This window comes from Nipponia nippon, unplaced genomic scaffold (genome assembly GCF_047370975.1).
Source record: "Nipponia nippon isolate SJK-2023a ecotype South Korea unplaced genomic scaffold, ASM4737097v1 scaffold_20, whole genome shotgun sequence".
Taxonomy (NCBI): domain Eukaryota; kingdom Metazoa; phylum Chordata; class Aves; order Pelecaniformes; family Threskiornithidae; genus Nipponia; species Nipponia nippon.
Genome location: NW_028262337.1, coordinates 4,252,033 through 4,265,797, shown reverse-complemented (window position 1 = coordinate 4,265,797; position 13,765 = coordinate 4,252,033). Strand labels below are relative to the sequence as shown.

Here is a 13,765-nt window from a genome sequence, read left to right as displayed (position 1 = left end):
CTGCCTTTCAATTACAACTGTTTATGATCCAAGAAGCTGCACCGAAGAGTTACCAATAACCTGCTACAAAAGCAACCCAAACATGATACGATGCACAAATTGTGAATGACAAGTTGGAGAGACTGGGATAACATGACTAGGTGCTGTCTATTTTACTGTTCTAGCACTGCTGCAGACTAAGAGATCAAGTAAGATTTACCCACAATTGCATTAGTTACTCCGAAAGACCTGTCCTTCTCTTGATAACTCCCTATTTGTGGCCCACACATTGCCCTCCTTGGCTCCCAGAGCAGAAGAATAAGCTGCTCTTCATCTGGAGTTAAGAAATCTCAGCAACCTACTATACACACAAGGACTGATTCCAAGGTAATGCTTAAGAGCAGTTCCTGCAGGACTGACAACTTCCTATGTGCTTTTAATAAAGACAGCAAGAATTCAAGCCTATTCAAATTTATTATTCTGGCATGTTTCCATCATTAAATGGGAAAAACTTTCTTTTACAGAAAACTCACATAAATTGCATCCTTTTAAACTGATCTGCAGTTTTTCTTTTCTTTTATATTGGTACAATAAACAGGATTGTTTCAACCTTGTCCTTATACTACCATAATCCAAAATTTGTTCTCTACGATGCCACAAAGACATTAAAAGTACATGAGGCTAACAAGCTGTACACAGTTATATGTTTTATATGCAGTTAGGTCACTGGCTTCACAAGGAATAAAAACCCTGCATGTGCTTCCCTGTGATAAAACCAACTTTTCATGCAGTATTTCTCTCCAGCAAACTCTGTTTCCTTGTGTCCACATTATCAGTTGATGACCCTTTTTTAAACCAGCAATATTTCCAAATATAGTCAGAGAAGCATGAGCCACACTACGACTAAGAGAGGAAATGCCTGTCATCACACAGAAACTGATGCGATTATCTCTATACCATTATTTGCTGCATTTGCTTCTCTCAGCTGCTGTGAAAGCATGTTTGTACACAGATGAAAATGCATGTTTGCACACAGGTATCAGGAAGATGGAAAAGCAACCAAAGGCATCTGTATTTCCCTACCCATATCACACTCTAGGCTATATGAAAATTTCCGTCTATTATAGCATATTAGCGTATTATATCATTATATCACTGCTAAATGTGACGTGAAAAGGCTAAATTAGAAAAAGGCTGCAGGACTCGCCATCACCATCGATCCCTGTGCCACTCCAGAGTCGCAGCCTGCAGTGTAAGAACTGCAGTGGCTTAAAAGTGATCCTACCATCACGCTGTTTAGGATACCGTGTTTAAGACCCTGTTCCTCCCTCACAGCTTCTCAAGAGCTAGGCCGGAGCTCAGCTTTCTGTGCTGTACACAGACAGCCTGAGAAACAAGAACAGCCTCAGTTGTAAAAAGTTTGCTACATCAGCTTCCTGCAACAAGAAAACTTCCAAAGCACCACAGGATATGTAATACAATAGTTGGAAGAGCTATAATTATCAGAACTTTTGTTTTCCTATAGCAGACTTAACGACTTTTTCTCTGCCCTGATTTTAATGGGAGCTCATGGCTGGGCAGTCTGAATGGTAGGCAGGTGGTCCCAATCACTCACCTGAAATTCCTCCTTAATGCACATTGAAATGATCAGTTCTGGTACCAGATAGGGCCTAGGTGGAATTTGGGCTCATTAAAATTAGGAAAACAATCCAGGAAGCCCAAACTTCAATAGGTGCCTAACCCAGAATGAACTTAAGATTAACTGTCACCTAGGTTTCACAGCACAAAGTCACATAAAAATTTACAATATGACACAGGGGTAGAAGCATCCCTGTATAAGAGCAAAGTATCCTATCCTACTGTAGACCCACTCCGATATCATGGCCAGAGGCAATGAATGCTTCCTGGTTAAATAATTTCTGCTCTAAATAATTAAATGATTTAACTAAACAGCTAAATAACTTCTTTTTATGCATTGCCTATGTACCAAATGTGAATTGCACGAGCAGCCCAAAAGGGCCAACTCAGAACTCCTCTCCTCCCAGCTAAGTGCCCCAGACGTTAGGCCACAGGCAAGATGTGTCTTTGCTTGTCTGCCTGGAAACATGAATATGCATCCCGGGATGAGCCGAGACCTGGTTTCAATACCAGAGGTAGAGAGCGCTTCTTTTTGCTTTGTTGCCTGGTAGCAAAGATGCTTCTGGAAAAGTCCGAGAGGTAAGTCTACACTGCCATGACCCTCAAGGGAGAACTAAGCCCATGGTTCCAAGGTGACTATTACCAACACTTCTCACGCAGCTACTTCTTGAAAAAAACGTGACCCCTACTGCTCAAAATTCTTCCCCACCCCTAACCTCAAGGGAAGGAAGCACCTGAGAAAGATGGAGTTCACACACTCCCCTTGACCCTCCTGAGCCTTCCTGCTTTGCAAGCAAATATTTTTCATGCACTTTAAAAGCACCTAAATGTCTCTGCTGAGGCCAAGCCACATAAGTCTGCTTCCCTGGGGCAGGACAACCAGGTTTCTGGTGAAGTGGGCTGCACTGTGCTCCCTCCCAGCCCGCAGCCTGCACACCGGACTCTGGCAAATCCAGATGCCTGTGGTCAGGTGGGTGAGAGGCTATCTCTAGTTAGAGTTCAGAAAGAAGTTATCTTTTTGTAAAATGCAGCCATTGTACATTTTGGGGTCAGAGAGGAGGGACCATGTACATTTAAGAAGAGTTTTCTGGAGATAATACTTGCTACCACAAAAGCAGAACAGTTGCTTTTTGTCTTCAGAGAAGCAAAGTCTATTGTAGCTGTCAACCTCTCAGAAAGACAACTCCAGAGACTCTTAAAGTATTTTTTTACTGTTCAATATGATGAACTGGCTTTGGGCAGTTTGGAAAATAAAACAGAAACAGAGAGAGTAGAGACAGTGAAATGAAACGGTATTTTGCTAGAGTCAAACGGGTAACTCTTATTAACAGAGATACTAATGGACTACTATCCAAGCAGTGCTGCTGGATTTTTTTCTCTGTTTATTGTTTTGCCCATCTTAATAACAAAGTTATTTAATTTTCAGTCATTTCTGCTATTCTAAATTTGACCTATATGTATTTCAGGCATATTTAAATGGGAACTCTATTTGGTGGGCATAGTTAGACGAAGTGTTAGGCCCTTACATTTTTTCCACTTAGGAAAGGTTAGCTAAACTCTCGTTTGAGAAATTTCAGCTAAATCTGAGTTTAATATCTATAAACCCAATCAGTTTTATATGCATCTGAAGTACTGCACATAAATACAACTGAATTTTATACCACACAGTAGGAATACTGGATTAAATTGCTCTCATTCATTATTAGAGCACTACTCTTATTGTCTTACTAGCATTTGCAGTTAAGAAAGTAGAATCAGTGTAAAACTATTTAATAAAATGTTGTGCCTTTTTGTTATTTGAGCAATTACCATTGTCCTCAAATAGAAAATGCAAGCAAGGATACAGGCATGGAAACATTTGAGTCACACACTCTCCATTGTAACGATATTTGGTAATCATCTGAGACACACTATTTGCCTGCGGACAAGATACCCCACTTGCTTCTGCTTCAGACAGGTGTCTATCAAGGGGATTCTTCTATGTTTTACTTACTTTATTGAAGCATGTTGCTATTAGGAAAGCAGGCCACTAACTCTTGACACAGGTTGCCCTGATTTGGACACGTACGTAGTTATCTAGCTTACTGAGAGAAGGGCGCTAGCCAAGAGTAAAATTTAGGCTTAAAGTCCAGTAATTTACTGATTTGTTATTTTAGCAGATTATGCAATTAAGTAGAATTTCTCACCTGGTGTCCTTTCACAGTTGAAGGGAGACATGAACACAGCAGTCACAAGAACTGAGAAGTTATGAGAAGTGACTGCTATGTATGTGCAAAAGGTGACGCCCTGTTAGTTAATCCAGATGGTTTACCTACAGGCAGCTGCCTTACTCTAGGCAGCAGAGCATGGCAAAAGCACACCCCAAAAAAGTGCTGGCTTCACAACTTCTCGTAACGGCACCCAGTGCTGCACTAAGCTCATGTGAGCTGAGTGTGAGTCGACTGTTACTCATTCAGACAAGAAGTCTAATCTTGCAGTTGGTTGAGGTAGTTCTTTACTGGGTAATCCAGGGGGTCAGGCAGCTTCAGCATCTGCAGTCTTACCGCTACATACAGCTTTGCATTGCAGCCTTAACACAGCATCAACTGCTGCCAGCTTTCTTCTATAAGAGTAACTTATATTTGAGACAGATAGCTAGACTGGCAGATAGACAGATTGGTAGATAGATAAAAGGTAAAAACCTAATTCAACCTTTTGCCACCACCACCCCCATCCTCAAACTCCACTATTTCCTTATGTATTGCCACTGTGCAATACACTCCCTTCCAGAAATCTGTTGTTAACAGTAATTTTCCTCAAGATTTCTTTATTGTCTGTTCTTTAGAAATCAGCTAAAGAGATATATTAGCCAAAGAGATTTGTATAATTAAAAAATATGTCCTTTATGAAACAAAAGAAGAACGATAAATTTGGAAGCAGGATTAAAAGGGCAAATAAATCAGGAATAAGGCAGGAGAGTTCCATCAGGGCTATGCATAACTTCCAAGCCCTTCAGCCTGTCTACCAGTAATTTGAAAGGGACAAAAGAATCCGTGACATTCATCATATGTGACATTCAACCGTGCAGATGCCGTTCGGTTATACACAAAATGTCTTTGCTCATATGGCATTCAAAGAGTCTGTGTTTATCTTACTTCTTTCCCTGCACAGTTCCTCTTTTAAGTCCTGAAAAACACTCAAGTCTTACTAGATTTTTAAAGAATACACATCTCCAGGAGAAAATAAAACAAAACTTAGTCCTCTGAAGATCCTGGAATGCTGTTCAGGGGCTAATTCAAAGTAACAATTACTAGCACTCAGAATATTGAGTTTATTTGCTAATTCAGAACTCCCATCCTGATGTGGAAGCAATGGAATTGCTCACACAGCTTATGTTGACTCCACTAGTTGCCTTTAGTGTTCTCCACCGCCAGAAAATGAGTGCAGCGTGAGCAGGAAGAATGTTATCGCATATTGCTTTACAGATATACACACTCACACTCAGCTAATATAGACAGAAGGTATCATTTATCCTGTGTAATTCACATTAATTTATCTTTATTATCCTTTCATCAGTGCCTTGAAAAGGGGGTATGTTCATATAACTATTTAGCACAGATACATGCCAGTCTTTCACCTGAAGGTTTATAAATAAAAATCCTTCTCTTATCTTTAACAGAAACGAAAACCAAGGCTGAGACAGCTCTCTGATGTCCTTGACTAATTTGAATGGGAACAGTTCAGCCAACTGATTTACACAAAAAATAAGCTTATCACCTTGCTTTCTCTCGCTGTACAGGGTCTGAAATCCTAACACAGCGTAGTATCACAGGGCCAGAGATCACTTTGTGAAAAAGAAGCCCTAAACATTAAAACTGCTAATAGAAACGTCCTAAGCCAAGCAGATAACGTGTTGGTATGCAAGTGCATGGCTACGCCGATGAGAATCCGGCCTGTGTCCTGTCTGCATTTCAGCATGGTAACCATGGAAATGGGAACCAGCCTGCACAGAGCCTAACAAAGGAAACCTTTAAATGAAAATAACAACACTGGATAGAGACTGCCCAAGATTTCTACTGGGGAAAATGACTTGCTTTACTCGTCTGAAGATGTATGAACTCGCTTTTACCTGTATTAACCCTGAAGGAAAGTATTTGATTTACATTTAGCTGTTTGGACATTAAGCCATTACATTGGCAGTTCTAGTTATTAGCCCTTATGAAAATACATTACATGAAGTACATGAAAAACCCCACTTTCATTCATTCAAAATTAACAATAGTGAAGAAAGACCACAATGAATAACATTTATATAGTGGCTAAGAAACACGATAAAACCAAGGAGTATCAATCTTGTTACTTCTTTGACTTCTTAAATGAAAATTCTGTGTCACTGAATCAAAAAAGCAAACGACAATTCAGAAATTGTTCCAGAGCCAGACAGCACATAGTTAAAACTTGTTGGTAAGGTCTCATGTTTACTTTGACCACATTATGCACAAATAAATATTAACTGTTAATGTGTTTAGGAGTGTGATGGTAATACCCTGTATGCTTTCTAAAATAAACATAATTCATACAAAATACAAGTCCTGTAATGCAGTATGAATGAAGCCTTACTTCAATGAGCAATGCTGTGAAAGGCAAAACTCCAAAAATAATATATAATAACACTCCTACTACCTGACAAGCTCAAAGTAGGAAAAACTAGAGATAGTTTTAGTTTAAGAAGAGTTCAAGTTTGGGCCCTGCTTTCAAACAATCTCCAGATTTTAGAATTATTTTTAACATTGACATTAGTCACAAATATGATAATAAAACAGCAAAGTAACAAAAGATGATTACAAAGAAAAAGGCAAAAATTAAGACGAGTTGTACAGTCTTACAGGTTGTAAGCTAGTGTGTATGCATGTGCCTTATGATCATACACTGCATTCTCACCTGGACTTCTGGCTTCATTTATTGCACCAAATGTGCAATTTTCATTTGCTATTCAGTAATCAGTTTAGTCCCTGCTGCTCAGTACATGGCTTTGTACTTTTTATGTATATTATTTTAACCTACTGAATTAGCAGCTCAGCTTCCCTTTGGATTCATCTCTACATATCTTAATCATAAGCATCTAAGTATTTGCAAGCGACAGAGATTTTTCAGCACTCAGGTGAAATGAGAGACCTTCCTTAGCCCCATTTAAAAAAAAAAAAAAAAAAAAAAAAGAAAAAGATTAAGGTCAAAAGTACTTAAAAGTACTTACCACTGTGGGGTACTTAGTAATACAGCTAAAAACCTTATTTTTTCAGAATACTTAGCACATTCAAAATACAATTTCCATTTACTTCATTCACAGCTGTGAATACACAGCAGCTTTGCATGTCAAGATGCACTTTCACAACCAGCTGAAGCCAGTGGAAGTGCTGGCTACCAGTGAAAGGGACTTTTCCAGCTGCCCTCCCTCCTCTGGCCATGAGTTCTGACTGTCCCCTTATGCCAGTGCTAACACTTCAATAAATTGCTTAAGTGAACAGCATCAGTTTAGCTCATCTCCAAAGCCGACCTGGCTCAAAAAAGGGAAAAAATTATTCAGGCAAATGGGTCCCTGACCTGTTCCCCAGCCTCAGTGGTAGCACTGGGAAACCGGTGGGAACATGCAATCAGGAGCGGACAAAATGTCCTTGCAGCGTCAGCCCCACATTCAGGTCAGCTTAACCAGATCGTGAAAATGCAGCTTCAGTTTTGAGAACCCCTGGCTGAGCAAAGAGAAAGAGAGGAACACAAAAGCTCCAACCACGTGTCAAAGATTTGATTTAAATGACTCGCCTGAAATTTCACTCAGCTTTTCTAACAAAAAAAGGAGAGAAAGAATCCATTTTTGCAAAGGGGGGGGGGAATATTCCTTTCTCTTCATCCTTTCTTCCTCATTCATAGACCACCTTCTAATTTCAAAACTAAGCAAGGCAGGAGTCCCAGCCTCTTTGGTCACACAACCTTCCCCTTTGCACAGGCAGCGACAGCAGCAAGGCTGTGCACGTGGACCCAAGGGACCATGTGATGCACTGATGTGCAGAAGGGACAAATCCAGGTCGCTAACTTATTTCAGGCACTTCCTAACTTTTGCGTGTTAAAACTCTGTTCTTTTATCACAACCTTCATTCCAGTTTAAACAGAAGTGATCTGAAGAAAAAGACTATGTTAGTGGGGTCCTCTCCTATCCCTCTATACAGCTCTACAGCCCATTGCCAACAAGGTCCTCAGGACAACAGGACGTTTTTTTATCAGCAAAGGTCAGATATGTACCAAACAGAAAAGGGATTACACTTGGAAATTCTGGATTCTATCCAAAGTTTGACAGACCCCCCCCCCCCCGCCCAATTTCAGATAGAGCTGCTTTCTCTTCCAGGCTCCCTGGGTCCCACAGGGAGGCTTGAGGACTTGCGGTCCTCAAGTGGTACACCTGTGGCCCAAAAGTGATTTTTCACTTCAGAGTGCATACTTCAAAGAGTGAGGATTTTAAGAACATATCAGAGTTATACCATTCATGTCCTGGGTTGCTGAAGGAAGGTGCATGGTGTGCTTGAATATGAAGGCCTGCTAAGGTAGTATTGGTGAGGCCACACTAAATTTTATTTCCTCCACTTGGCACAGTCCTCCAACACTACCACTTGAGAATTGTCTCTGAAGTGAATTATTCTGATAAAAGGAAGAACAAGCTGATTCACCCAGAGCCCAGCAATCAGCTGACAGCATGCAGTACGGACAATCAGTGGACCAGGATCCAGAAGCAAACTGGAAAGCAGAGTGCCTCAAACAACAACAGAGATTGCTGTAAAAATACCAAATAACATGAGAACGCAAGAGAGAGTTTCTATGTTTTCAGGTGTAGACCTAGACCTCACACAGAAACAGCTACACCCCACTACAACTCCAATAGCAAAGGAAGTCTGACTGAGCTTCACACCAAGGATGGACAGAATTTATGTTAGAATCAAGCTGATAAAAATAGATTTCTTTCCAGAGGAATGCAGTTTTCCAAAGATTCGTTACTTTTGCCAAATTTACGTAGATTTTCAAGATGATGCAGATACCACCTTCCTGCCAAATTTCAAATATCTCCTCTGAAGCATGAGGACACTAGCGCTTTCCAAAGAAAATGTTACCAGAATTGAGCCCAGGAAAGCTACTGTATTTTCCACTGGCCTCACTCTCAGAAAGAGCTGGGCTATTTTGGCCGTGATTTTTAAGAACAAGCTAAGGAAAAAACTGTGTGCTTAAAATGTAAATTTAAAGAACTAGATGGGGCAAACCTATAAGCAGCTAAGAGCAGTGTGTTAAAACAGAAAGCATCAGGCTTTGTTGTACAGGTTGCTCTATTAAGTCCTTCACTTATTGTTATTCCTCTTAACATAATCTACTTCCGTGTGCTATATACTTTTTGGTCAACGAGTAACAGGGTTGCTAGCAAAGTCATATTATCAAAATGGCAGTTCTGTGGCATTTCTATTCCTTTCTTCCTGTAGCACCTACAAAGTCTTAACTACTTTCCAAACACAAAAGTACATACCAACAATTAATAATCTTTACTAACTGTTGCATTATTTTCAGTTGCATTTGGAGACACAACAAAGCAACACCGCTATGTGGTCCATTTAATATAGCTGATAATTCATATACCAACATAAAATCAAGTTTAAAATAAACTTGGAATATTTTCCTGAAGTATTGACTAATTCAGCTAAGCTAGCCCAATTAAATTCAAGAATGCTGCCTTTGAAAGTAAAAGAGTTCAAGAGAATTCAATCAATTTGAAAATGATTATGAAAGAGCTACATCAGTACCACCACAGCGGGACTCCAGATCACTCAGGAAAAATGCTCCCATCCTGAAACTTTCTTTTCCCTGCTACTTCTACAAGATCAAAAAGGCCTAAGTGAGTATTAACTCAGCAATTACACCCACTAATACCAAATGTCATGACACATCCGAAATCAAAATTATGACAGCTTTCAACTATAAATGAAGACAAATCATGGACAGTGCCTGAACAAAGGAGACCTATCCCACTTCTGTCAGTCTCAGTGCCAGGGGAATTTTCCTCTCACCATCAGTCCTCATCTTCTGCTTTCAGCACCACTCTACAAACCTTAGCAAGTCCTAAGACCCCATGAATTACAGGGCATGTTAATGGTCCTGGTGTGCAGTGACTGTAACCAGGAGAATAAAGGATGAATTAAGAGAAAATGCAGAGTCAATGTTTTGCCCTTTGATACTTCCATGATTTTTCTTTTTATAAAAAATTACCAGGTTGTTTGTACACTGCATATCGCATCACAGGTTAATATTTTTGTGTTTGATTTCACACCCTGCAGCCTCACATTCCACTGCAGTGTTCGCTATAGTTACTGAAAGAACAAGTTGGAACAGCTCATCAGTGAAAACTCATTTTCATTCTGCTTCTTCAGTGACTTGCTAATTAAGGGTTTCTGAGAGTATACAGTAATATTAAAACTCTGCAAGTGCTTGGGAATTTGCTCATGGCAAGTGAATATGATGGCTTATAGTTCCCAGGAAAACATATGTAATGGTAATTTAGTCAGCCAAGAGAAGGAAGAGAAGGTTCAAGTTTCCCTGTCCTTTTCCAAGGAGCGACATCTGCCCAACAGGGTGGGAACAGACCTAGAAGACTCTTGCAAATCAGGAACAGCGTTCACAATGAAGACTATCACCTTCCCTTTTAAAAAGGCATAATCACCATATAACAGTAATTTCACACCTCAAACCGCACCCATTCCCTCCCCCCCAGCGCACACACACTGCATTTATGGAAAGGTGAACTCCACGCCAATCCGGGCGTTTAGGGGTTTAACCTGCTTTAAAAACGCCGCCGATGCATCGCACGCCACACACAGCCGCAGCCGCACACGCTTCTGGCCCAGAAACCACAGGGGCGCTCGCAGCCGGGCACTCACCGCCCGGCCCGGACCCGGCCCGGACCCGGCGCCGCGGTGAGAGGCGGCAGCCCCAACCGGAGGCCGAGCCCGCGCCCCCCGCTCCGCACCGGGCGCAGCCGCCGCCCCGAGTTCGCGGGGAGACCTACCCAGAGCGAGCGGGGAGACAGAGGGACCTGCCCAGCGCGGGGTGACAGACAGACCTACCCAGAGCCAGGAGCAGCGGCGGCAGCGCCGCGCCCGCGGAGCCCATGGCGCGCTGCGGTGCAGAAGCCGGGCCGGTACCGCTCTCGAGCTGGCCGCTTCCCAGCGCGGCACTGAGCGCCACCTGCTCCTCGCCGACCCGAAATACCCCTCCTGCTCCTCCTCTTTCTCCTCCTCCCCGCCCCCAGCGCCCCGCGGCCGCGGAGCGGCCGGAGGCTGCCCCCCCTCTCCGCCGCCGCCCCCGCCCCGCACCCGCGGTGCTCGCCGGCGGGGCCCCGGCCGTCCCCTCCCTGCAGCCGCTGCAGCCCGCCTGTCCCACTCGGTTCTCCCCCAGGTTCAGTCCCCAGAGGAGACAGCAGGGCCGCCTGGCCGCTGCCCGGCGTTGCGCTGGAAGGAGCGCTGCGGAGGGAGCCGGGACCTGCCGCCGGCATTCAGCCCGGGGTACCCTGAGACAACGCTTTGGAGGGTTGGGGGTGCCTCTTCCCGAGTTTTGGGGTGAGAAAAATGTAGAATCGTACTGAAACGTGGATTTACATAACAGTGTAGAGTGGCTGTCTTCCTCGAGTGTTAAAATGCACATTTAATGACATTGAGCCTGTATCTTCTCCTTTAAATGAAATTCCTGCAGAATGTGCCCTCAGCTACGCAGGAGTGCAAAAGGATCCAGGAGCCTTGCCACACAACTGATCCGAAGTTGGCAATGGTGGTGAGGATGTATTGCCTGTGCAAAATACTGGCTACGCTGGCTTAGGTGCCAGGCCAATGTCCAGGGACACAATGTAAATCAAAGCCCGTAAAAATAGGGAGGTGAGAATTTCAACTTGCTGAGAAATCAGAAAGAAGCGCAAAGTGCAGGGCACCTGTGTGCTGTGCAGCTTTCAGCCTATCTAGCCTTGTCAGCACTGTTTGAATACTGTGTATTCAGGGTGTTTGAGAAACATTCATTTTCTCCATCCCGCAGTTGTGGTAAATACCAAAATCTGTGGCACAACCTTTTCATATGGGATGTATTCTATTTTGTAACAATGATTTCTGCTGAATAATTTTGAACTTCTTGGCCTTAACATTGTGTAATGAAAAAGACAGTTTGCCTGGAAAATTGAAATAGAAATGCTTCCTTCCTTCCCCCTTGTCAGCATCTAGGTCACGGTCCTTTTGGTGTGACACAGACTGTAGCTTTTATTTCAGGAGTGCTATAAAAGTACACGTGTTCTCTCAGTTTATTATTTCTTTTTAATATTCTGAATCTGAATTGCAAGTTAAAATGAAGAAGTCTGTCAACAGGTGGGATTGTTCAACAGGTATTTATTTGGGCATTCGTTCTTTATGGACAAGAAAGCTCTGCCAGGACACTAAAATCATTGACAGAAGTACAGCAGGGACCTGTCCCTGGACAACTCACATATTGGTTTCTTTCATGTATTTACTCTTTTAGGAGACACAGACGTGTTACTCATCCTAACGCGTGAACTTGCACACGGACTCACCCTTTGTGATCACTTCCCAGGACACGTCACTGCCAGCCTCTGAAGCCCTCGGCCAGTGATTACCAGGAATGACTCATGTGTCTCTCAGAGCAGTCCCTGGGTTTCCTCTTCGTGGTGTCACAGAAGCCCTGCAAAGGCACTTCGAGGTGCAGCTACCAAAGCCAGAAACGTCAGCTTCAGTACCAAGTGTGATCCAGTGACCAGCAGGCAAATTGTGGTCGGGAGAGCAGCTCTAGCCGCTTCTATTCCTGTCTGCGCTGAATGTATAAATATGTGTGCAGCTCTGGGATGAGGAGGAAAATCTGTACTTCCACAGGGAAGAAGAAGAAAACTAATTAATGGATACTAATGAAAGGACAATAACAAAAAAATCCGCAGCATAGAGAAAAATGGTTTCTTAATAGATGAAATAAACATAGAATCCCCCTCTGCCCCACCCTAAAATAACCTCCGCAGACTAAGATGTCTCAGTTTCCTAAGAAACAATGTCTTTGATTCAGTTACATCATTCTAATTATAAATACACCCTAAGGATATGAAACTTTCTTCCTCATCCAGACACAACGTTGAAAAATGGTTTCTCACACACAAAGACTGTCTCCCAGGGTGTTGCTTCTCAGACCAACATTTGTATGTAACTACAAAGAATAGGTCATAGGAGAATAAATACTGTGAGAATTACTGTGTTTTTTAACAATATTCCCTTAGATGAATACTTCTGTTATAAGTAGATTATAAGGCATCTGATAACAACCCTTTCATATAATCCAGAACTGTATATTGCATATTATAGAAAACAAGATTTTCTATATTGTGCAGTATTTCACCTTTTTGGCTCTCTTCAGCTATTTTATACATATTACACTTATTCAGAAAAATGATTCTTTATTATAGTTCACCTACACTGATAAAAAAAATCATTCCGAGAACAGTTTGGTTAGTGGTCTTTATCTGTGCCGTTTAAAATGGGGTCTGATACACACCCTTTGCTCTACATGTCTTTGTTGTTTAATGATGTGTTTTATGGCACTCTGTTGTGTCTGCTTGTCAGTGATCACAGGGACACTTGCCAAAAATGCTGTATCTGCCTGAGCTAGTTTGCAAAGTTTCAGGCTTGGTTCTATGCAAATATAGATTACTTACACGTTAGAAGAAACTATTTTGTTGGCAAGGGCCAATCAAACTTTATTCTTCATGGTAAAGACTGTGGGAAGCAAGTAGCTTGATCCGTTCAACTACAAAAAGGTCACTATAATTTTTGCATTTTCAAGAAAAATTAACAGTTGCAGAGGGAAGATCCTGAACAAATATTTGATTTTTAAAAGATATTCTGGTGAGCACATACTTAATAATCAGTTTTATTGTGGAATTTTACATCTAATGTGTGTTATCGTAGTTTTCTAATGTGATGACAAAATCTACAATTAATGCCAACCTTCTCAGCAAAACATTCAGGTATTTCCATTTTTGTCATCTGTGAGGGATGGCCACAGAATCAGAGTTTCTGTGGTATGCAAAACCGAGGAGTTTTTTTAT

The 13,765-nt window shown here is 42.0% G+C and overlaps 1 protein-coding gene across 1 annotated transcript in view; it reads right to left on the bottom strand.

The window, feature by feature from the left end:
* Window positions 1-12,184: 12,184 nt before the first annotated feature.
* The window catches only part of ITGA1 (integrin subunit alpha 1), an 83,478-nt gene continuing 81,897 nt past the window's right edge, over window positions 12,185-13,765 (bottom strand). The window contains exon 31 of the mRNA XM_087759801.1: window positions 12,185-12,531. The gene's annotated coding sequence lies outside the window, so the exon portion shown is untranslated. The remainder of the gene's footprint in view (window positions 12,532-13,765) is intronic.